This window comes from Dama dama, chromosome 25 (assembly GCF_033118175.1).
Source record: "Dama dama isolate Ldn47 chromosome 25, ASM3311817v1, whole genome shotgun sequence".
NCBI lineage: Eukaryota > Metazoa > Chordata > Mammalia > Artiodactyla > Cervidae > Dama > Dama dama.
This window is the reverse complement of record NC_083705.1, coordinates 71,591,229-71,617,136: the sequence shown is the minus strand read 5'-3', so window position 1 is coordinate 71,617,136 and position 25,908 is coordinate 71,591,229. Positions and strand designations below refer to the sequence as shown.

Below are 25,908 nucleotides of genomic sequence, written 5' to 3'. Positions count from 1 at the left end.
CAGATATAATATAATAAAACAAATAGCAATATCATACAGTTAATAATGTGTAATATATTGTTGTTGTTGTTTAGTCGCCAAGTTATGTCCAACTCTTTTGAGACCCCATGGACTGCAGCCCACCAGGCTCCTCTGTCCACTGAATTCTCCAGGCAAGAATACTGGAGTGAGTAGCCTTCCCCTTCTTCAGAGGATCTTCCTGATCAGGGATCAAACAGAGGTCGCCTGCACTGCTGGCAGATTGCTTACCATCTGAGCCACCAGGGAGACCCCAGAGGATGCTACATGCATATTTAGGAAGAAATGTCTTGGGTCTATTTCTGGAGGATCATGGTAAAAAGTCAGGAAGCAAAAGATTGAGCATTGCCATGACTGCTTTCAAAACTGAGGATTCGCAACTGAATGCAGTGAGCCTCAGATGCCAGTAAGCCTGTTTACTGATGATGTTCCTTTCCAATGCTGAGTTGTGTGATTATATTGGGATTAGAGAATAAATTATCAATTGAACTGGAAATAGAATTCAAGGCAGTTTAATACACTCTAGGCTTGCTGCTGTTGATTTTCTTCCCTTTATTTGTTTTTACAAAAAAAATACTATTGCAGCTGGCTTTATAGCCATCTGTTTGGGGCAGTTTGCAGAGATGCTAATTAAGGGAAAAATGATTTGTCATCTTAAGGAATGCTGACGTCTCCTATGGTTCTCAGGGGAACAAAACCTTGTTAGAAAACTATCTTTTTTTTTTAATTGCTGTTAATTTAATGTCTCATTTATTCTCTTTTCAATGTGCAAGTAGAATGCTTGATTATTCTCTAAAATGGCGCCTACCTTTCTCAGAAGGGAGCAACTCATTTCTGGGAGTTTTAATTTTTTAACTCTTTTAAGTTTTCTCATTTTGCTCAACAGAGCGTTGTATTGCTGTGGTCTACTTAAAAAACTTTTAAATTATGTTTATATATATTATATATCATGTACACTATATGATAAATGTTATATGTAATTACACAGTGTACATATAATTTACATACTATAATTTTGTTGTTTGTTGAATTTATATTATGTTATGGTGGCAAAGTGGTAAAGAATCTGTCTGCCAAAGCAAGAGGCAAAAGAGATGCAGGTTCGATCCCTGGTGGGGGAAAGGTCCCCTGGAGAAGGAAATGGCAACGCATTGCAGTGTTCTTGCCTAGAAAATCCCGCGGACAGAGGAGCCTGGTGGGCTGCAGTTCATGCGGCTGCAAAGTGCAACTTGACTGAGCATGCATACACATATATAATTTGGTCCTGTAACATATGTATCATGTGTAATTTATTGTCTAATTTCATAACAATGTATATCTTATGTATGTTAGGTATACACTTTTATTGCACACATAGTATTAATATGCACATTGTGTATGTAACACACATGTGATTACCGCTGCAATCACTTTCAGCGGCACACGTTAGTGACCCACGTCCCACTCACAGCGTTAAGCAACCATCCACACTCTCTTTCTGGGACTTTTCCCCACTCCAGCGGTGGCCCGCTTTTGTCCTGGGAGGGATTCTCCATGGTTTGGTGCCCCGGGCCCCCCCTGAGTGTTTCCCGTGGACGGGCACCGCTCAAGGAGCAGAAGAGGATGCCCGTGTCCCCAGGTAGGAAGCCGCCACAGAGGACAGAGTGGGGTGGACGGGTGGACAGGTGGACGGGTGGACGGGTGGATGGGTGGACGGGTGGAGAGGAGGACAGGGCCGGGCCCGGCCGGGGACCCACGAACCTGCATCCTTTCCGCGGGGCTCCCAGCCCTCCTGGAAAGCAGTGCTTCCGGTGTTAGCTTCTCAGGAAGTCGAGTCAGCTTTCTAACCTACAAGAACCTTCCCTCAATCACCTGTGCCTGCTCTTCCCCGAATGATCAAGCAAAGCAAAGCACAGCATTTCGTGGTGGGTTTGGCAGGATCCCCGGGGGAGCTGAGGGGCCGGGAGCTTCACCCCGCTGTGCCCTGCCGTCTCCACGTGCTTTTAGGCAGCCGTGGGCAGGGGTGGGGGATGGTGGGGATGGAGGGGGATGGAGGGGGATGGAGGGGGATGGAGGGGGATGGAAGGGGGTGGGGGAGGGGGGTGGGGGCGGGGCTCCAGTCTCTGCACCCTGTGACACAGTGGAGGCTAAACCAAGACCTTGCCCTTTAAGCCTCCCTGTTTGCTTTTCATCTAAAGGTGGTTAAATTATAACTCACCTCTTCCTCCTGAGCTCCACGAACTTTGTAACAGAAATTGCAGGAGACCATCTGCCTTCTATGTTACCAGTAAACAAACCTATTAAAGGCGCACTTCCCCCTCAGGCCTGCGGAGTTGGAAATGATCACTGAATAATTTAAAGCCAAAATTATTCTAAAGTAAATTAACCTTCTCCGGCCGATTTGGATTCATGAAAAAGTAAAAACAAGGCTCCAGTGACCCTTTGGACATAAGTGATACTCCACTCGCCCAGTTCGTTGGATGCTAATGAGAACAGACCCTACACTGCCTCTTGCAGGGAATCTCTTCTTTTCAGAAATCATCTGCCGCGTCGAAATTTTACTAAAATTTATTTATTGATATTAGTTTAACCCAGTCTTAAGAAGCTTATTAAGTAGATTTTCTGAAAGAGAGACATTTCTAAGAGAGAGGGAACAGATTCTCTGGGCTATATACATCGGCGTGGATAAACATTGGCAGTGTCACCGCCGGCAGAAACTCATCAAGCACCAATGTGAGTCTGCGGAGGTGATACTCATGAGCTGTTATCGCTGTGAAACGAAATTTGAAATATTTAGATAAACAATAGATTTGCAAACCCTATTGAGAAGAAGATACGTGAAATTACGATGGCTGTATTTCGCCTTCTGCTGTTTCTTTGTGTTTTCTGGTACATCACGAGGAGGGGCTGAAGTGGACAGAGGCTCAGGGATCTAGAGAGGAAACGGGTAACCCAGAGAGGAGGCGGGGGAGCAGAGAGGGGCAGGGAGTGTGCGGACCGGGAGGGCTGTGATGGGAAATGAGGGTGGCACACAGGTGGCACCATCATCCAGAGAGGGCCCCCCGGGAGGTGCCAGCCTGTGAGTGATCCCTGAGACAACCACACCACTCTGTGACTCGGACCGCCTTGTTGGACCTTCCAGGCCTTCTCTGGCTGATTCTTGGTCTTGGAAAAGGCATGGACTCAGGGGAGCTTATGCCTGGGGCAACAGTAGTGCAGAGACACTGAAATTTCCTTCGAACAGTGCACTACTTGGAATTTAAAAAAAAAAAAATCATTTTTTTTAATCACAGAAAGAATCAGTGTGGGTTTTCTTTAGCTCATGGTTTAATGTAATTTTTATCACTGCTTGTCAAAATAAAAATAATTTGGTGGCTCGGACTGTAAAGAACGTGCCAGCAATGCGGGAGACCCAGGTATGATACCTGGGTGGGGAAGATCCCCTGGAGAAGGGAATGGCAACCCACTCCAGGATTCTTGCCTGGAGAATCCCATGGACAGAGGAGCCTGATGGGTTACAGTCCGTGGGATCACAACGAGTCAGACACAACTGAAAGACTAAGGCTTTCTCACTTCCCACTTTAATTTTTGCCACCGCTTGTGTTTGGCAAAGTAAAAAGAATACTAACCCACGAGTAAGGGCCGGACATGACTGAGGATGGGGTGCCTGTGTCAGTGGGCGTGGGAGCCTGCCACCTTCACCGATGGTGTGATAACACAGCCAGCATCAGGGGCCAGCGCAGGGGAGAGGGCGGAGGACGCGGTGTCCGGACGGTGCCATTGCTCGAGGTCTTTGTAAGCAAACTGTGTGCCCACACGGGAAGCCAGAGACACAGGGCAGCGAAGGTCTTGCAGTGCTGGCTGGCGGGACTGGCAGGGCTGCCGTGAGAGACAAGAAGTCTCCCAGTTTCCACAGAGGACGGGAAACCTGAGCTTCAAAAGTTTCCATAGAGGGTGGTCCCTTTGTGATCATCTCCGTTTCTCCTGGATCACATCCCGACTGGCATGGCCCTGGAGCCTCCGTGGTGAACAAGAGTGCGTCCCAAGCCTGGGCCTGCCTCATCTTCTGCTGTCTTACGGTATTGTGTGTTTTACCAGTTGAAGTCATGTAGAGAAACACACTTAATCTTTCAAAACACCATAGGAAATTCTCAGTGTCATTATGGATCCCACTGGGGATCTCAGATTCTCACTGTTGTTGTTTAGTCCCTCAGTCGTGTCGGACGCTCTGCAACCCCATGGACTGTAGCCCGCCAAGTTCCTCTGTCCTTAGAATTTCCCAGGCAAGAGTACTGGAGTGGGTTGCCATGTCCTTCTCTAGGGAATCTTCCCGGTTCTTTACCACTGAGCCACCTGGGAAGACTCAGATTCTCTTAGCTATTGCACTTGGGACTTTCCCAGGTGGCGCGAGTGGTAAGGAACCTGCTGCAATGCAGGAGCCACAGGAGACGAGGGTTCCACCCGTGTGTCGGGAAGAGCCTCTGGAGGAGGAGGATATGGCAACCCACTCCAGTATGCATGCCTAGAGAATCCCATGGACAGAGGAGCCTGGCGGGCTACAGTCCATAGAGTTGCGAAGAGTTGACATGGCTGAAGCAACTTAGCATGCATGCATGCAAATCGTATTACAGATATTTATCTCCATGTCGTTCTCTGCCTACTCGGGGAGGGTTGTATTACTTGCAGTTGCATCTCCCGTGGGTGGCACAGGGCCTGATCCATGCTGCATATTCTTAAATACCTGATGAAGCCATTGTCTGCTTTGGTCCCCATTCAATGATACCATAGCGATGTGAGGATGCTACCAAACGTCAGTCTGAGGCTGATTTTAGCATGAGTCCACCTGGGCCCCCAGCTCAGCTCGCTCCTGCTCAAGGCAGTTTCATCTCAGGGACTTGCTGTTTTTCCTGTTTGGAACTTGTCACATTCACTCTGCTTGTTAATGTCAAATTTGCGCAGAACTTGGGTGTCAGTCCCCTCCTTACCAATAAACCCTAGAATTTTTTATGCAAAGTAGTTCACTGATTCCTGAATGAATAGCTTTGCCTCCCACAGAGTGAGGCAATACATATTGAATCTATAATAAAAGACGGTAGTTCATCCATAACCTTTCCCTTGTAGAATCAATTCTTCCTTATCGGATATTTACACAACCAAGGCCGCTCAAAGATGCCTGAGAGGCAACAGGACAAAGATCTACTTCCTTCCCCAGCAATAAAAATGACCTTGCTTCCCCAGAAGTGATGGATGGCTTTTGTTATGTTCAAATCACCACTGTTTAGCATGACGGCCTTGCTTGAGAATTTTTAAAATCCTCCAGTGAACCCATCTCCGTGTAGTACAACTTAGGGGACTCATGAGGCTGCGTCATGCTGTTTTGTCCACCCCTTCAACTCTGCACTGCAGTCAGATTCCTTTCTGATTACAGTAAAAGAAAGATGGCTGTGTTCTGGGGGAAGGTTGCCTCTTTGACCCTGGCGTGTGGCATTCTCTGTCGGCTGTTGTGATGCAGTCATTCTTGCCAGTTTTGATTTCTGCAAGTGTTTTGACCCAGGGACTTTGTGATTCAGCTTAGAAAGGACCTCATGAACTCCTAGAAGCTTTAAGCCATAAAGTGCTATGTCAACCCCGGCTCATCTTCTCGCTGGAGAACTAGATTACTCACTTGATGGATGCCGGGAATGACATGGCACTCGAGATGAGGAATGCGATTGGTGTTCTCTGGGAGACTAACTGCATAAAATCCGAAGTGAATTTTCCACATTCACTCATCTCAGACAGCGCCATCAATCATTCTAGGCAGTCTCCTCTGAGAATTTGGAGCACTCCGGGCCAGCAGCATCTCATGTACTTGGATTTTGCCTCCAAAGTTACAGTGGTCTGCCTCATCTCTTTTTCCTCTCTGTAGCAAGTACACATTATCTGCAGAAATCTGAAGATACCTTTGCTATGGTCTCCCCACCCCACGTCTTCTTGGAATCATTTTGAAATTAAACAGCTTGTTAATTGTGTAAAACCCCTGACTCAGTTGGAGTGCATCACACCAGACCACACTGGACCATCTCTCTTCCAGAAACCACTTTCTTCTGTCCAAATGTCAGTTATCCTCAGAACAACAGACACTTCCCAGAGCTTCGGGAGGTTTCTGCTAGAGGTTTTTTGTTGGAAAGTAAAGAACATCAATGTGATCGAATATGTGGTGTATTCAAGGACATTAGAAAAGAAAAGTCAAATTCATGTTTGCTGTTGTTTCAAACAAGAGGTGCTTGATTTAATTCATTTGTCAAGTATTCATTGTTTGCAACCTGCCACAAAGTGACCCTCTTCTCTTACAGTTACGTAAGACACAGACCATGGTTTTGGAAACTTACACAGATGTGAACGAGTTGATAGGTTCAGAGACAATAAGTAAAAGAAATAAAAAAACAAAGAGTATAGAAATTCCATGAGAGGAGAGGACTTCTGGGGACAGCCAGAGCTGGGAGCTCGTTTGAATGAAGGTATGTGGCCATCTCCTCATAAAGGGATGTTTATGGCGGCTCAGACGGTAAAGAGTCTGCCTGTAAAGTGGGCGACTGGGTTCGATCCCTGGGTTGGGAAGATCCCTGGGAGAACGGCATGGCAACTCACTGCAGTATTCTTGTCTGGAGAACCCCATGGACAGAGGAGCCTGGCGGGCTACAGTCCAAGGGGTCGCAAAGAGTTGGGTGCAACCGAGCGACACAGACAGCAATGGGTACCAGGTAGAATTATTTTAAAAAATTATTTATTTACAGTTGTGCTGGGTCTTCATTGCTGTGCATGGCTTTCTCTCACTGTGCAAGCAGGGGCCGCTCTTGGCTGTGGTGCATGGGCTTCCACGGCGGTGCTTACCTTGCAATGAAGTGCGGGCTCTAGGCACACGGCTTCAGTAATTGTAGCATGTGGACTCAGTAGTTGCGGCCCATGGGCTTCGTTGCTCCACGGCATGTGGAATCCTCCTGGACCAGAGATCGAACCCCTGTCCCTTGCATTGGCAGGCAGATGTCTATCCACTGTACCAGCAGGGAAACCCCCTGGGTAGGATTTTGATAGGCTTTGCAGAGAGACCTCCCAAACAGAGAAAGTTCTGAAGCCATCTCTCAGGAAAGGCAGTGGGGATGTTCAGGAGATGATGGGTGGTTCGACTGTATTTCTGGTGAAGGTCTGTCCTGGGAGATGCTGGGAGGGAACCTGGGAGAAGGGTCAGCTGACCCCTCCAGGAACCATCCGTCTGCTTGGCTCACGTCAGCCCTCAATGGCACCTGCTGTCCCAAGGCTTTCATTAGTCATCATCACTCATGCTTCCTTTCGCTCAGAAATATCCTGGTTCAGACAGACAATGAGTTATATGGATAGGCTGGCATTTTGTGGCCACTGTTGTTAACATGGCAATTTCTTTCCATCCTAGAAAGAACTATTTTCTTAATAACTCTTGATTAACTGTGACATGTAATTTTCTTGCCACTTCATGTTAATGGAGCAGAGTAGGAAATTTTATGTAATATGGTTTGAAATTTCTAAAGATGGCCCAAGATCTGAAGATCTCTCTGGCAGAAATGCCAGAAATTCAATAATAGTAATAATAAAAATAGACAATGTGCATAGACAATGAGACTTATACTGGACACCATACTGTTTACTAGTTTATTTAAATAATTTAACTTTGGAAACAGCCCAAGAAGTAGGGATTTTATTCTCTCCATCTTACAAATTGGAGGCAAAAGAAGAAAAGGGTGGCAGAGGATGAGATGGCTAGATAGCCTCACTGACCCAATGGGCATGTGTTTGAGCAAACTCTGGGAGATAGTGAAGGACAGGGCAGCCTGGTGTGCTGCAGTCTATAAGGGTTGCAAAGAGTCGGACACAACTTAGCAATTGAAAAACAACGAGTCAAAGTTTTTTTTTTAATTAAAAAAAAATCTTTGTATTCATTTATCTTTAATTGGAGGATAACCGCTTTACAATGTTGTGTTGGCTTCGCCACACATCAACATAAATCAGCCAGAGGTATACATGTGTCCTCTATCCTGTGACCCTCCCTCCCACTGCCCATCCCAACCCACCCCTTCCGGGCTGTCATAGCAAAAGTGGAAGGTCTTCTTTTTAACCAGGTATAAAGTGTCTGTTATGGAAGATGAATAAATTCTAGAGATCTGCTGTATGTATGGCACTAATAGTCAACAGTATATCAAACTTCATGTGAAGAGAAGAGGTCTCAAGTGTTCTTATCAATAAAGACCCAAAGAACACAGGGAAATTTTTGGAGGTGATGAGCAGTATATTTAGTACATTGGTTTGTGGTGACGGTATCACAGGTGCATGCGTAAGCCCAAATTTATTAAGATGTAGACTTTAAATGTGTACAATTAGGAGGGTATATAAACGATATCAAAGTCGCTATGAATATCCATGTACCAAAAAAGTGGAAGATGACAGGTCTGAGGGTCGGGTGGAGCAGGGGCCAAAGAAAGGGTAAGTAAGAGCGTCATCCCACTTAGCACATTTCCCGAGGCTGGCCAAGATTGATGATGTGGAAATCGGTTAGGCCGCGGGCTTTTAGTCTGTGTAAAATGGTGATGGGCGGGTGGCAAGCACAAAGATCTCACTGCTAGGGAGGAAGACAAGGTGGTTCTCATGTCCGCATTTCTATGATTTTAAAATGCAGTAAAGCAAAGTACAACAGAGCTAGCTTTTACATCTACGTAGCCTTAAAGTTTTGGGAACGAGTGGAGTCCCACGGTCCTGTGTTTCCCGTTGGGAAGTGACATGATATTGGAATGACACCGTCTGTCGTCTTTATAATGCAGGCCGTCACCCTTTCTGTGGCCTCTCTGCCTTCTGGGTGCGTCTCTGGACCCAGGTGTTCAAGGAGGTGACCTTTCTTTCCAGATGGTGGCTTCATGGTCATCTCCCTGTTGAACGCGTTTTGATTTTAAATCATCTCCCGTTTTGAAATTGTAAAGGACACAACACTCAGGAGACTTCAGATGTTTTAAAGGAGTTCAGTTTTACCATGACAAGAGAAACGCGCTCCCTGGAGGCGAAGGGCTTTGGAAAGGAACTGGAAATCCTATTCAGAGCTGACATTTACAAAGGCTAGGTTACACAGGATTTTAAAACTTTCTTGGGAAATGTTTCTGCTTCCAGTTCTAACTTAGGTCAAGAAGGCAGTCAGACATCTGACCTGAATCTGTTTTGTCGGAACAAGGTGCAGTGATATGACCTATTGGGTCGACTTTTTAAGAAGCAGGTATAGAAACTGGAGTCTAGAGAAAATTCTTCTGCAACGTCTCTTTCTGTTTCTGATGTAGACTGGAGTCAATATTTCCAGATCCTAGTAGTGGTTCCCAGACCATTTTGCCCCCATTAATTTGTCAAAAATTATCCATAAGTAATGGCTAGTGAAATGCTAGTGAACCTAGTCCTTCTTCATTGTCACTGGCAGTAAATTGGTAAAGTCTTTATGGAAGGAAACCGTGGTTTAACTAAAACCGGCCTGTAGATGTACTTGGCTGGGCTGGGTCTTCGTTGCTCTGCGGACTTTTCTCCAGTCACGGGCGGTAGGGGGCGCTCTCCAGCTGCGGTGGGCGTGGCCTCCTCGTTGCAGCGGCTTCTCTTACTGCGGAGCAGCGGCTCTGGGACACGCGGGCTTCTGTGGCTGCATCACGTGGGCTCCCGGGCTCGGTTGCTCCGCGACATGTGGGATCTTCCCAGATCGAACCCATGTCCCCTGCGTTGGCAGGTGGATTCTTTACCACTGAGCCACCAGGGAAGCCCCCAACCTGGATATTAATCCAAGAAGAAAAGTAATAGTAAAGAGATATCTTTGAAATACTATTAAAATCGTGCAAACAAAATATAAACAAAAATAGGGGAACAGAGAATAAAATATATTGCGTTGATTTGATAGACTGTTAAACAAAAATTGCTAAGTCTGAGTAGTACTATATGGGAAAAAATTTTTTTTTTGTATAATAGTAAGAAAAAATACAGAATTTTAACTATGTTGTACACATAGCTATAGAGAATTGCAAAGAAGTTACTTCATTAATATCACTACTATAATATTTGGGCTTCCCCAGTGGCTCAGCGGTAAAGAATCTACCTGCCAATGCAGGAGGCGTGGGTTTGATCCCTGGGATGGGACGATCCCCTGGAGGAAGAAATGACAACCCACTCCTATATCCTTGCCTGGCAAATCCCATGGACAGAGGAGCCAGGAGGGCTACAGTCCATGGGTGCACAAAAGAGTCAGATATGACTTACTGATTAAGCAACAGCTATAATGTTTATGTCACAAATAATTATAACAATAGAGCAAGAAGTGATTAATGCTTGCCCAAGATTAAGGAACGCTGAAAAGCCCACCTCAGAATCAGACACAATTCTCGGAGAGTGTGCAGGGTAGAAAACCTCTAAGCCTGGCGTGCTCCTTGGCAAGGTTTTGCTGTTCCAGCACTTTGATCCCTTAGATTCCTTCCTGTGTTTTTAAAACAAGATTTGAAGATGGAAATAAAACTGTTGTTGGTAGAAACATGGCAATTATGTATTTAGAAACTTGATAGGTGGAAGCTCCTTTTCTCAAAGCTAGCAGACTGCAGTGTTTGTGTTCTCACTTTGAGTAACAGAGCTCCACCCCCCAGTTTCCCTGGGAGCAAGCATAGAGGCAGGCGGTCATCCACAGAGGTACCACCTTGGGGTGCCCACTGCGCTTGGTCCTCAAGCATATATTACTGGCGATTTAGTGGGTGGGTGTGTCCATGCCTAAACAAATACCCAGTAGTTCTACAGATTAGATTTATGGTTGTTAAGTCACCAGGGTTGTGTATATATATATATATTTTTTTTTTTGGTTATGAAAATCATTATTTGCCTAATTTTTCTGGAGATTCTTAATTTATATTAATTGTGAAAAAAGATTACTAGCTAAACATGGATGGTGGGCTTCATCTCAGACATGCATGTTAGGAGTTACAAGAAGAGAAAGAGGTTTAAAAAACAGAAATTCCAGCTGAGAAAATGAAACACAGTCTCTTGAACAAGTAGTGTCAGGAAAAATGGATTTGCTGTTGTTCAGTCACCAAGTCGTGTCCAACTCTTTGTGACCCCCAAAGACTGCAGCATGCCAGGCCTCCATATCTCTTAAGATCTCCCAGAGTGTCCCCAGTTCATGTCCACTGAGTCGGTGATGCCATCCAACCATCTCATCCTCTGTCATCCCCTTCTCCTCCCGCCTTCAGTCTTTCCCAGCATCAGGGTCTTTTCCAACGAGTCAGATCTTTGTGTCACTGATGTTGAAGTGCCAAGGAATAGTCAGGGTTGATCTCCTTTAGGATATCCAGGAGAACTGGATCTCCAGTTGCCGAAGAATGAAATTAAACCTCTACCTTACATCATGCACAAACATTAACTCAAAATGGATGAAAGACTTAAATGCAAGACCTACAACTGTGAAAATCCTAGAAGAAAGCACAGAGGAAAAGCTTCATTTGGTGTGGGCAATGTTTTCATGAATATGGCACCAAAAGGCAACAGAAGCAAAAATAAACAAGTAGGACCACACCAGACGAAAAAGCTTCCGCACAGCAAAGGAAACTGTTAACAGAGAGAAAGACAACCTACTGAATAGGAGGAAGGATTTGCCAACCACATTCCTGATAAGGAATTAATATCCAAAGTGTACAAGAAACTGTTACAACTTAATAGCAAAATAAAACCAAAAAACCCAATTAAAAATGGGCGAAACATCCTAATAGATATTCCTCCAAGAATACATGTAAATGGCTGAGACACATATGAAAATAGGCTCAACATCACTAATAATCAGTGAAGTGCAAACCTACAAGACATACTGAGAAATCCATCGGAAAGTAGCTCTTTCTGAACCAAAAAAAAAAGTCTGAGCTGAAGACAATGGGTCTGGGAGGAGTACTGTGGGGCAGGCATGCCTTAATCAGGTCAGATTATGAGTGGTTCTCTGCCCTGAGGAGTGTTCTCCTGTCCCTCAAGCTGGCCTAAGGACTAAGGCGCCTGGCCCTTTTCCCAAGTCAAAAACACTAGCTAAGGCACTGGGCCATTCCAAGGAATAAAGATGAGCTCATTGAAAAACGTTATGGGACAGATTTCAAACAAACAGTGGAACAGCTGCTAGGAGGTCAAATAAAGCTATTTCAGCACAAAGAACAGAAATTGAAAGTGAGCACGATAACTTTCCTCAGAGAGATAAGAGAGGATATTTGCAACCTTAACGATCTACGGCCAGACTTTGGATAATACCAACCTGTTCCTCAGGAGTAGCTGGGTCAGGCCATCTGGAGGGAGATGAGTGTGTCTTTGGGCTCTTTTCTTGTGACAGAAGAGGCAGATACTTTGCTCAACTTTAGCCTTGTGTAGGGGATAAACAAAGAGTATGCTTTTAACTACTTAAGGGTATAATAATAATAAGTAATATATAATAAAAACAGAACCCATGATTTTTAAACCAGCGGGAGATCCTTTTACATGTAGAAATGAAGGTATGAGCGGAAGGTAATCAAACGTGGTAGGTCGAGAACATAAATGCTGCTGCTGTGTCACTTCAGCCGTGTCCGACTCTGTGCGACCCCATAGACGGCAGCCCACCAGGCTCCCCCATCCCTGGGATTCTCCCGGCAAGAGCACTGGAGTGGATTGCCATTTCCTTCTCCAATGCATGAAAGTGAAAAGTGAAAGTGAAGTCGCTCAGTCGTGTCCGACTCTCAGCGACCCCAAGGACTGCAGCCCACCAGGCTCCTCTGTCCATGGGATTCTCCAAGCAAGAGTACTGGAGTGGGTTGCCATTGCCCCTTCTCCAGAACATAAATGATGATGCTAAATTCTCTCCAGCTCAGTCGCTCAGTCATGTCTGATTCTTTTTGACCCCATGGACTGTAGCCCGCCAGGCTCCTTCTGTCCTTAAAATTCTCCATGCAAGAATATCGGAGTGAGTTGCCACTCCCTTCTCCAGTGGATATTCTCCACCCAGAGACTGAACCCATGTCTCCTGCATTGCAGGTGGATTCTTTACCACTGCACCACCTGGTAAGCCCCATGGCCAATCCCCACCTCTACCCCAGTCAGAGTGTTTATTAGGTGATTTTCAGCACAATGGAATAGTCGTATGGAAATATGTTAGACCTTATTGCCACACTTAGGTTTAACCCTGACAAGAAAGGCCATCTTTCTGATTCATTCTCCCTATATATTGATTGATAAAATCCCAATACTAAGAGCTAACATTTGTACAGTACTTCTCATTTTAAAGAAGTCTATAGATGATGTCATTTGATCTTTGCTGTAACTGCGAGGTGGGTGAACTGGAATTACTTTTTTGCTCTTTTGATAGAGGGCGTTGATCCTTAGGGGTGAAGGGATTTATCCAAACACACACAGCTGACTTTAATCTGAAGCTCCCTTTATTTTTTCCACATAAGCTCCCTGTATCCTAGCATGTTGGGATAACTAGCAGCCTTTATACTTTGAGCTGATCCAAGATTCCAGACTTCAGTTCTTTTCTGCAGTTGAACAAATTCTTATTTATGTGTTATATCCCCCCTGTATATCATCTGTATATTTGCATGTTGTTGTTTTTTGATCATTGAATCCAGCTCTTTGCAACCCCCTAGACTGTAACCCTCCAGGTTCCTCTGTCTGTGGGATTTCCCAGGCAAGAATACTAGAGTAAACTGCCATTTCCTTCTCCAGGGAACATACAGGGATGGAACCAGCATTTCCTGAATAGCAGGCAGATTCTTTAACACTGAGCCATTTGGGAAGCCCATTTATTTGTATATTTACCTCTAAATAGTATTGTTTGGGTATGTCAGTTATATCCAAATGGGAATTGCTCAAGAATTCAAATTGTTTGATATTTTGCAAGGAAGTGGACCTTCCTGAATCTAACTTGTTTCATCTGCCAGATCAGGGGTCGGGCTTTGAAAACGCCTCTTCTAACTGTTTGCCTATGCATCTAGGAAGGTGATCTTAAAGGTGCCCTAATTTTTCCATTTTCTAGCAAACTTTTTCAGAATTCTTCAGTTACCCATTGTTTCTGTACTGTTATCATTTAATGTAAAACAGCATGTTTCAGTAAGAACTAAAGACTCAATACCTTCAAAAGAATCCTCAAATGGTGGTGTTATTTTCTTGCTTAAGCAAGCTCTCTTACCCTACCTTCCGGGAACTGACTCACACAGCTGTAGAAGTGGAAGGAAGGCTCTTTGCTGAGTCTGTCTGGAGGTGGCCCGTCCATCCCTCTCTTTGCCTCAGGGAACCGGGTCGTGGGCCCGCGGGCACAGCACCTCAGTCTGGGCCCCACTGCAAGCCCTGTGGGATGGTGTGCATTTGCTGCTTTGGGACATGTGCCATTTCTTTTTCTGTTTCATTGAAAATTCTCTTTGAAAATGAGAATGAAGCAAATTTATAAGCCAGTTCCCATCTCCATCCCAATCAAAGTGCAAATTTATTAGGTGATTTTCAGCACAGTGGAATATTCATATGGAGATATGTAAGCTATGCTTTAAGGGAAGCTAGCATTCTTGAAGTAAACAATTTATAAAAATGATATGTAATAAAATAAACTTTAAAAATTTCAGACTCAGAAGCAACTCACATCAGATTAGCATACGTTTCTCTGTTCGAAAATCTGGAGGCTGTGACATCTGTGTATTAAACATGACTTAGCATCTCAGAGCAGCATTTCTCCAGAATGAATTCTGGTGGAGCCAAGGAAAACTTCTTGGGGAGTTCGGGAACAGCCAAGGTTTTTGTGAGAGAAGGTAGTTTTAGACTCGAGAGTTAAGGCGATGCTCATACAGATGGGATTGAACCCTGGCTCTGCCACTTATTGGTTGTGTGACCCCGGGTAAGTCACCAATGATTTTGCTGTAATTGGATTTTCTCATCTGAAAATTGGGCTAATCAAAGGGCCCACTTCATAGAGATGTTGTGAGGTTTAAACGATTGAGTACTTGTTAAGTATTTAGAACAAGGTTCAGCTTACAGTAAGCACTTAATTAATATGAGCCATGGTCCTTTTTCATGATTACTTTTATTATTATTCACCAGGAGAGATTATTCCATGTTCTGGCGGGGATGGGAGAATAATGAAATAGGTTATATGAAAAGTACTATGTTCCCATTGACATGCATGTTTATTTTTATTGCTGAGTTGCGTTTCATTGTACAAAGGTATACCACAATGTGTTTATCCATTTATCATTGTTGAGATATTTGTTGTTTTCATTTTTGGCAATTATGAAACATGCCACTTATTCCAGGGTTCATACAGTGACTAACCAAGAGAGTGAGTTTCTCTATGGAAAAATCACCAAGAGCTGTTGAACTCGACTTTAATGTGAGTGTTCCCTTGGTCTGTGTTTTCCATTCTGGTCAACCCTGCATGACTTTCAGCTTTGCTCCGACATGTGCACTGTTCTCATCCACAGATATTTGATATTTTATGAATAGTTTCCAGATGCGACCCAGTTAGATTGTCTTCCATGGTTGCTTCATGTTCATCTAAATGGAAATAAGGACAAAAAAGAAAGGGGCGAAGGAGATGATCATACTTTTACAAGTTTCCAGTTAATAATGAATACTTACTGTTAAGGTTTCTGTTCTCCTATTTAATTTTCTCACTTTGCTAAAATTCAGTACCCGCGTAGGTTAGACCCGTTTTCATTTGTAATGTCGATTTCAGTATTCTTTAATGTTCTCTACTTTTATGTAGCTATATTGTTTTGTGAATATTTTAGTAAGAGGTTCTTTTCCAAACTTGGTTTTACAAAGAAATGCTTTAACTTTCTCATGACTTCGGGTGGCAAAAGCCATTAATTGTGTATAGAACTGACAGTTTCATTATAGACTTAGAGATCTTAGCCTTATTAAAAAGTTCAATTTTAAATGTTACATGTTTTTCTTTACATTTTACCCCTGATGGTTTTACTAACTGCTACAGATGATTCTATTTCCATGGTCTAATTTTTGAGCCTTCAGTGTATCTGTGCTATTTTTAAAGAGGTTCTGAATGAACGTCTGGTACTTAGTCTGATTACCAAGGTGAGGAAGATTGTTTTAACAAATAGCCTATACTGAGCTTCCTTTCACGTTTGCCGAGGTTCTTAAAAATCCAACATCATTTTGAGGTATCTTTATATCTCCCTTGTAGGTAATATGGGGCTTCCCTGGTAGCTCAGATGGTAAAGCGTCTGCCTACAATGTGGGAGACCCGGGTTCGATCCCTGGTTGGGGAAGATCCCCTGGAGAAGGAAATGGCAACCCACTCCAGTATTCTTGCCTGGAAAATCCCATGGACTGAGGATCCTGGTAGGTAATATTTCCCATATACACTCTTGTAGGCTTTAAGAAATGTATGTAGCTATGGTCGTTCCAGTAGTCATGTACGGATGTTAGAGCTGGACTATAAAGAAAGCTAATGGGTGCTGGAGAAGACTCTAGGTTCCTTGGACAGCAAGAACACAAACCAGTCAACCCTAAAGGGAATCAACCTTGAATACTCATTGGAAAGACTGATGCTGAAACTGATGCTCGAATAGTTTCGCTACCTAATTTGAAGAGCTGACTCACTGGAAAGGATTCTGATGCTGGGAAAGATTAAGAGCAGGAGGAGAAGGGAGTGAAAGAGTATGAGATGGTTGGATGGCATCACTGATTCAACAGACATGAGTTTGAGCAGGGAGATAGTAAAGGACAGGGAAGCCTGGCATGCTGCAGTCCATGGGGTTGAAAAGAGTCAGACTCAACTTAGCTACCGAAAAATAACATAGTTCAAATCAGTTTAAAGAAGTTCAAGGGAAGAATTTGAACCCCTGCTAGTGGGTACATGACATAGTTGTCCAAAGTGCTCTGTAGATTTCCAGCTTGTTCATCTCCTAAGGGCTGTAGCTTCTCTGTGGGCTTCCTGGGAGCAGATAGCAGACGGGGAGGCTCTCCAAAGGGTGCTAATCTCTAAAGTGTTTTTACTTAACTGGGAAACAGAGAGGGCCACTGTGTTATAAGGAACAATGTTCACTGTGGAGCTGGCTCCTAGGGGCCAGCCTAGAGTCTGACGATACTCATTGAATTGCACTGATTTAAGCTTCTTATTAAAAGGAACCAGGACAAATGCTTTGGGATCAATTAAATTAACTTCCGTCCCTCAATTCACTGAGAAACCTTTTTTTCCTACATGTCACTCCAGATTCTCTAACAGTGGTTTCAAAACAAATGGTCCCAAATATCTCATCATCTTTAGTACCTTCCTCTGGTGGCTCAGATGATAAAGAATCTGCCTGCAATGCAGGAGACCCAGGTTCGACCCCTGGATCAGGAAGATTCCCTGGAGAAGGGAATGGCTACCCACTCCAGTATTCTTGCCTGGAGAATTCCACAGACAGAGGAGTCCATGGGGTCCCAGAGAGTTGTGCAGGACTGAGTGACTAACACTTAACGCTCTGACTGTGCTGTAGAAGAAGTGCTTTTCTCCACCCTTCACGAACTATCTCTTTAGAGTCACAGCCTTTCCTTGGAAACCAGCCCTTTCACTTGAAACTTCCTACCTTAAACTATTGAGTTCTGTCCCTAGCCAGATGAAGTAACTGCATTTTTCAAGAAGCTTCTTTGCTCATTGACAGTCAGATGTGAGAATTAAAACTCACAAGTACCTTTTAAAATTATAACATTTATTGAAGCATGATTTTCATGCAGTAAAACCACGCTCGTTCATGTTTAGTTCTATTAGTTTTTACAAACACAGTCATGGAACCAACACCCCAATTTGGTTCTCTGTTTACCAGCTAAAGGCCATCTGGCTCATCTCCAGTTTTGGTGATTATGAACTAAGTCATTGTAAGCATTCATATGCAGCTTTGCTGTGAACTTTAGTTTTCATTTTCTTTGGGGAAATACCTAGATATGGGATTATTGGGTCATATGGTAAGTGCAACTTTATAAGAAGTTGCCAAATGCTTTTCCAAAGTGGTTGTAACTTTCTGCATTGCCACCAGCCAGGTATGAGAGTTCCAGTTGCTCCAAATCTCCAGCACTTGGTATTATTAATTAAAAGATTTTTTGTTTAAAGTTTAGTTTTTCTAAGTAGTGTGTGCTAATTGTTTCCGTTGTGTCCAACTCTTTGTGACTCTGTAGACTGCAGCCTGAGAGGCTCCTCTGTCCATGGGATTCTCCAGGCAAGACTACAGAATTGGGTTGCCATGCCCTCCTCCAGGGGATCTTCTTGACCGAGGAATCAAACCCACATCTCTTGAGTCTCCTGCATTTTTAGGTGGTTCTTTACCCCTAGTGTCACCTGGGAAGATCAAATAGTGTGTAATGATATCTAACTGTTGTTCTAATTTGCATTTTTCCATTGACTAATTATGTTGAACATTTTTTCATGTCTTTACATTCATGTGTCTTATTGGTACAGTGTGTGTACAAATCTTTTTGCTATATGTTCAATGTTTATTAAATTAAAATTTGTTTGTTTATTGTTTTTGAGTTATTTATATCTTATGTATGCAAGTTGTTTATTGTCAAGTACATTCTTTGCAAGTATTTTCTTCCAGTCAGCAGCTGACTTTTTAATTTTAATTAATATAGTCCTTCAAGGAAAAGGACTTTTTACTTCTGATGAAGTTCAATTTATGGATTTTTAAATTTTATTGTTCATGCTTATAGTGCTGAAGAAATTTTTGCCTAAATTGAGCTCATAAATAGCTTCTCCTATATTTCATAATAGACAGTTTGGGGTTTAAATTGTGAATCAGTGTTTGTAAATGGTGCAAGGCTTAGATCAGCTTTATTTATTTATTTGCACATTAACATCCAGTTGTTCCAGCACTGTTTGTTAAGGCTGTTCTTTCCCTCAGTAATGTATCTTTGCAACTTTGTTGGAAATCGTTTGATCATGTATTTGTGAGTCTACCTCTGGGCTCCATGTTCTGTTCCATTGATCTGTGTCTCCTCTAATCACTACAACATTATCTTGATTATCGTAGCTTCATGATGAACCTTGAAATCAGGCCATAGAGAGTCTTTAAACTTGATTTTTTCTTCTTCAAAATGTTTTTTGACTAACCTAGTTCCTTTGCCTTTCTGTAGAAATTTGGCAATCAGTTCATCAACAAGAATTTCTGCTGTGATTTTGATTGGAATCACATTGCATCACTCGACCATTTTGGGGGAAAATGACAATATAAAACCTTCCAATCAATGAGTTTGGTGTATATTCCCATTTATTCATGTTTTCTATGATTTTTTTCTTGGCATGTTGTGATTTTTAGCATAGAAATCTTGTACATCTTTCATTTAAATCTAAGTATTTCAATTTTTTTTTTTTTGCTGTTATGGCATATGGTAGACTTTTAGATTAACCAGGTTATTTTTTCTATTTCTTTTATTACCATTGTTTCTTGAATTCTTTTTTCTTCACTTGAAGTTGAGTTTTCTGCTTTATTTTTCTGTTTACTTCTCTCCTTCACTCTATCTCTTTCTAAACTTAATTGGACTCATGTTGTACATATCTCAGTTCATAAACGTTCCCCTTACAACTTTCATTTTAATGCTTAATGTTTTGAAAGCATGTGACTATTTACTCACGCATAACATTTAAGTTTTCAATTGTTAGTAAAACCAGTGAACATCTTTGTGCGTATGACATTAAAAAAGAGACAATATCTTTGTTTAAAATTCTGCTTCTTCTTGAGAAACTTTAGATGGCTAATCATTTAAAGGGAAAGTTTATAATTAATATAACCAGTCATAAATCTGTAGCAATGCTGAGTTCAAACATGTTGAACTATATTAGAGAGTAAGTTGAAAGTAGTGAAGCATACTGAACTACAGGTTTATCTGTATGTGTGTACAGTTGAGTATAGGTGATACAGTGGTTAAGAATCTGCCTGCCAATGCAGGAGATGCAAGACATGTGAGTTCGATCCCTGGGTCAGGAAGATCCCCTGGAGGAGGAAATGGAAACCCACTCCGGTATTCTTGACTGGAGAATCCCATGGACAGAGGAGTCTGGTGGGATACAGTCCATGAGGTCGAAGAGAGTCAGACACAACTGAGCATGCATGTGCGCGTGTGTACACACACATACGCACACACACACATATATACAGACACACACAGTTTCACTATTTCTAAGTCCCTTTTTGGACTAGAGTAGGCTGCAGTCCATGGGGTCGCTAAGAGTCGGACACGACTGAGCAACTTCACTTTCACTTTTAACTCTCATGCATTGGAGAAGGAAATGGCAACCCACTCCAGTGTTCTTGCCTGGAGAATCCCAGGGACGGGGGAGCCTGGTGGGCTGCCATCTATGGGGTTGCACAGAGTCGGACATGACTGAAGCGACTTAGCAGCAGCAGCAGAGTGTCACAATGTTTCCCCTAGGTTTTCCCATTTGAGTTTTATACTTTGGGCATGGATGCTGTGCATACTTCTTTATGACTGTCCTCTTCTCTCTCTCTCTTTTTTTATTCTCCTTTCTTGAACATAATGGTATTTGATTTGTTGCCATTACAATCATTGCTCCAGCAAGCATCTTTGTGCACATTCTTATGCAAGAATGTGAGGATTCCTCTTCAGTATGTAATTTTTTTCCGTGCCTCATAGTTTGAAACTTTCTGCTTCATTTTGTTGGGGTTGCCTTGTAAGAAGCATATGGCTTCTCCTTTTTCAGTCTGAAAATCGGTCTTCCCGGGGGGCGATTTCAGTCCCATCACGTGTCACAACAGATGCTGCGGCTGCCTCTCTCCAGGTCCCCAGCTGAGTTCCTCTGGGGTGGCCCTGCAGGCTGCCGAAGGAACACAGGGCGGTTTAGTCAGTCAGTTCAGTCACTCAGTCGTGTCCGACTCTTTGCGACCCTGTGAACCACAGCATGCCAGGCCTCCCTGTCCATCACTAACTCCCGAAGTCCACCCAAAACCATGTCCATTGAGTCGGTGATGCCATCCTACCATCTCATCCTCTGTCATCTCCTTCTCCTCCTGCCCTCAATCTTTCCCAGCATCAGGGTCTTTTCAAATGAGTCAGCTCTTCCCATCAGGTGGCCAAAGTGTTGGAGTTTCAGCTTCAACATCAGTCCTCCCAATGAACACCCAGGACTGATCTCCTTTAGGATGGACTGGTTGGATCTCCTTGCAGTCCAAGAGACTCTCAAGAGTCTTCTCCAACACCACAGTTCAAAAGCATCAATTCTTCCGTGCTCAGCTTCCTTTATAGTACAAGTCTCACATCCATACATGATCACTGGAAAAACCATAGCCTTGAGTAGACGGACCTTTCTTGGCAAAGTAATGTCAGGGTGCTGTGGTCCCCTCTTTTCTCATGAGGATTTCTTCAGCTTTCCCTGGGAAATGCCCTGCTGTACACAGGCTCAGGGTTGAAATGAGAATCAGAGCCGCAGGGAGGCAAAAGGGGCCGATGGGGTCGGGGCTCGACGGGTGACAATTAGAGAGGTTTCAGAGGGTCCCGCGTGTCCAGAGCCCCAAATGTCCGAAGCACGAGCACTAAAGGGCAACATTACTGGGCTCCTTACTTTCCATTCTCACATGTACGTGCGGGACCGCCTTGCCCGAGTCTTTGCCACAGGAGATGCTTTGGGAGGATCCACACTTTTGAGACCAAGCCCTAATTTGGTGCTAGTGGTAAGGAATCCACCTGCCGTGCAGGAGATGGAAGAGAAATGGGTTTGATCCCTAGGTCGGGAAGATCCCCTGGAAGAGGAGCTGGCAGCCCATGCCCGTATTCATGCCTGGAGAATCTCATGGACAGAAGAACTTGGGGGGCTACAGTCCATGGGGGTCGCAAAGACTTGGACATGACTGAGCGTGCGTGAACACACACACATACACACACACACACATACCCAGAGCATCCTAGTACAAACATTATTCTCTTATTTCTTCTGTTTATCTTGCTTTTTATATCCTCCCTCTGTTTCTGTATTTTGCTGTATTGACCTAGTTTTCTTTGGTTCCTGTTTTTCTTCTAGTTTGGGAACTATAGATTGCATTTCTATTCCTTCAGTTTAACTTTTTGATATATATGTGTCAATGTAAAGCTTTCCAATAAAGTTAAATTTATTATTTCTTTTATGCTCCTCAAAGAGAAAAGGACTTTGGTATGCTTTAAACTTCCCTCCTCCCACTTTCTTAAGTATTTTTCCCTTCCATTTCCGTGTTATTATTATCAATTCTTTATCATTCTGATTTTTAACTGCTTGATAGTTAAGTACATTATCTTATAGTGTATTTATGAAATATATAATGCTTGATAGTTAAATGCAATGTATTTCATCAATTTCTATGCTCATCATTGTTCCTTGAATACCATTAATTCACCCTAGGTTTTTTTCTGCTTAATAGTTTTAGACTATTATGTAGAAATGGTCAAGGGTAGTATACAGAAAAGAATGTCTTTCCTTTCACTATATAATGACAGCTTCTTTCCTGATATTACTTTCCCCCAAGTTTAGGGGAAGATATTTTCTGCCGGCATTGTAATCCATTGTCACTGAAGGAATACTAGCTTTCAGACTAATTGTTGGTTTCCTTGTAGGTAATCAGTAATTTCAGTCTGGTAGCTTTTAAAATTTTCTTAATATCAATAGTGTTTTACATGTTTACAAGGATGTGTGTAGAGATTCTCCACTTTTTTTTTTGTATTTTAACTTCATCGCTGTCTTCTGAAGTGGAGTGAAGTGAAAGTTGCTCAGTCGTGTCTGACTCTTTGGAGTCAGACTATATGGTCCCAAGGGACCATATAGTCCATGGAATTCTCCAGGCCAGAACACTGGAATGGGTAGCTTTTCCCTTCTCCAGGGGATCTTCCAAACCCAGGGATTGAACCCAGGTCTCCTGCATTGCAGGCGGATTCTTTACCAGCTGAGCCACAAAGGAAGTCCAAGACTACTGGAATGGGTGGCCTTCTACATAATGTATAAATTTCAAAAATATTTTCAAATTCTTTAGTTTTAAAAAATTTGTTGTTTGAGTGTTTATTCCTTCTATTGGGCATTTTCTAATTCATAAATTATTTGGCTTTAATTTCCAGATGCTCTTTTTCATTGTTATTATTCTGCTTTTGTTTCAGAATGTCTATCTTTTTCATGAATGCTGTTTCTCACTTTAATGTCTGAGTAGTAAAAAAAAATATTTATTTTAACACCACCTTTCATATTGTTAAAAACTGTTGGATAATGGAAAAAGCGAGAGAATTCCAGAAAAACATCTACTTCTGCTTCACTGACTATGTTAAAGCCTTTGACTGTGTGGATCATAACAAACTGTGGAAAATTCTTAAAGAGATGGGAATACCAGATCAACTGACCTGCCTCCTAAGAAATCTGTATGCAGCTCAGGAAGCAACAGTTAGAACTGGAAATGGAATAATGGACTGGTTCCAAATTGGGAAAGGAGTATGTCAATGCTATATATTGTCACCCTCTTACTTATCTTACATGCAGAGTACATCATGCAAAATGCCAGGCTGGATGAAGCACAAGCTGGAATCAAGATTACTGGGAGAAATATCAATAACCTCAGACAGGTAGACGACACCACCCTTATGGCAGAAAGTGAAGAGGAACTGAAGAGCATCTTGATGAAAATGAAATAGGAGAGTGAAAAAGCTGTCTTAAAGCTCAGCGTCCAAAAAGCGAAGATCATGGCATCTGGTCCTATCACTTCTTGGCAAATAGATGGGGAAACAATGGAAGCCATGACAGAGTTTATTTTCTTGGGCTCCAAAATCACTGTGGATGGTGACTGCAGTCATGAAATTAAAAGATGCTTGCTCCTTGGAAGAAAAGCTATGACCAACCTAGATACCATATTAAAAAGCAGAGACATTACTTTGCCAACAAAGTCCATATAGTCAAAGCTAAGGTTTTTCCAGTAGTCATGTATGGATGTGAGAGATGGACTATAAAGAAAGCTGAGCACTAAGGAATTGATGCTTTTGAACTGTGGTGTTGGAGAAGACTCTTGAGAGTTTCTTGGACAGCAAGGAGATCAAACCAGTCAATCCTAAAGGAAATCAACCCTCAATATTCATTGGAAGGACTGATGCTGAAGCTGAAGCCCCAATACTTTGGCCACCTGATGCGAAGAAGTGACTCATTTGTAAAGATCCTGATGCTGGACAAGACTGAAGGAGGGAAGAGAAGGGGACGACAGAAGATGAGATGGTTGGATGGCCTCACCAACTCGATGGACATGAGTTTGAGGAAATTCTGGGAGTTGGTGATGGACAGGGAGGCCTGGCGTGCTGCAGTCCCTGGAGTCACAAAGAGTCGGACGTGACTGAGAAACTGAACTGAACTTCATACTGTTAAATTCTCTTTATTTCATCTGAGGTCATTTCATTCCATGGTAGTGGACTTTGTTGGGTGTCAGTCTTGGCAGTCGTGTTTCTCACTCTTGATTTGTATTCACTTTTCTCTTCCCACCTCCCTCCCCTTTCTTCACCTGCCCTGGTTGTCATTTTGGGTATCCTCGGCCTCCCTGAAGCTCACGGTGCAGAACAGGTGCTGTCCTTCTGCGTTGGGTATTTAGGATGTAGTCATGAACAGCCTTGTGGTGCTAAGACTTAAGTCCACCTTGCCAGGGTGGGTCAGCTTCCTCTTGCCTGTCTAAACAAGCAGCTCACATCCTCCCGAGCACAATCTTGTGGTGCATGTGTCCTCTCTTCAGGACAAGGAAATCTGACTCAAGTCAACTCAAACTGAGAGCTTAGCTTTGACCCCAGTTACCTACCAGGCTCAGAATTCACCTTCCCAGGCACCTTGACCTGTCCCCAGAGTCGGGGAAGCATTGGGGGAAGATCAGCCTCACTTTCTCCTTTGTGTGTCCTTTCTTTTCTGGCGACAGAGATGTTTGTCCCGCTTCTGTGCTCAGTTGTGTCCTCGGAATCTTCTCAGTGGGGTGTTCTCCTCTGTTCCTCCAGATTTGGTGATGATGGTAATAGAATGAGGGAACATGTGACCTACAAGCTTTCCACACCAGATGAACCAAACGTTCACTTTCCCTTCTTCACAGAGAATTCAGGTGTAGCTGAGGCACTATGCTAATGGTCACACATTGCAAGAGAGATAAATAAAAATAAAGAAGGCTGAGTGCTGAAGAATGAGTTGATGTTTTCAAATTGTGGTGCTGGAGAAGACTCTTGAGAGTCCCTTGGACAGAAAGGAGATCAAGCTAATCAATCCTAAAGAAAATCAACCCTGAATATTCATTGGAAAGATGGATGCTGAAGCTCCAATACTTTGGCCACCTGATGGGAAAAGCCAACTCATTGGAAAAGACCAATGCTCGGAAAGATTGAGGGCACGAGGAGGAGGGGGCAACAGAGGATGAGGTGGTTAGATAACATCACGGATTCAATGGACATGAATTTGAGCAAACTCTGGGAGATACCGACGGACAGGGAAGCCTGGTGTGCTACAGTCCGTGGGATCACAAAAAGTCAGGCAAGACTTAGTGACTGAACAACAACAACAACAACAACAAAAAAATCACCCCCAAAATGTGGCATCAAGATAGAATCCTAAATTCCCAGTTTTAGAATGGCGTTTTCAAGATGGCTGATTTTTCACCATCACTAATAGGAATATGGGAAGTCTATAGGGACTAATGTGCGTGCAATAGTCTTAGAAATTCATGGGCCTGGCTTATTTGCCAAGACACCAAAGGCTTCAGGGGAATTTACACCCTGATTAGTGTAAGACTTTAAAAGATAAATTTGCAACAGCTGTGGAGAAGCAGCCAGATTAATGGCTGGCCATCTGGCTTGGTTTTATTAACCTATTTGTTCCAACTGTGCTTGCTGGCTTCTGTAGATAGGGCAGATGAAGATGAAATAGCTACA

General features: G+C 43.2%; 1 long non-coding RNA gene across 1 annotated transcript in view; it reads left to right on the top strand.

Annotated features, from left to right (window-relative positions):
* Positions 1–25,908, top strand: part of LOC133046750 (uncharacterized) — a 31,475-nt gene that overhangs the window by 4,082 nt on the left and 1,485 nt on the right. The gene's annotated exons all lie outside the window — the stretch shown is intronic.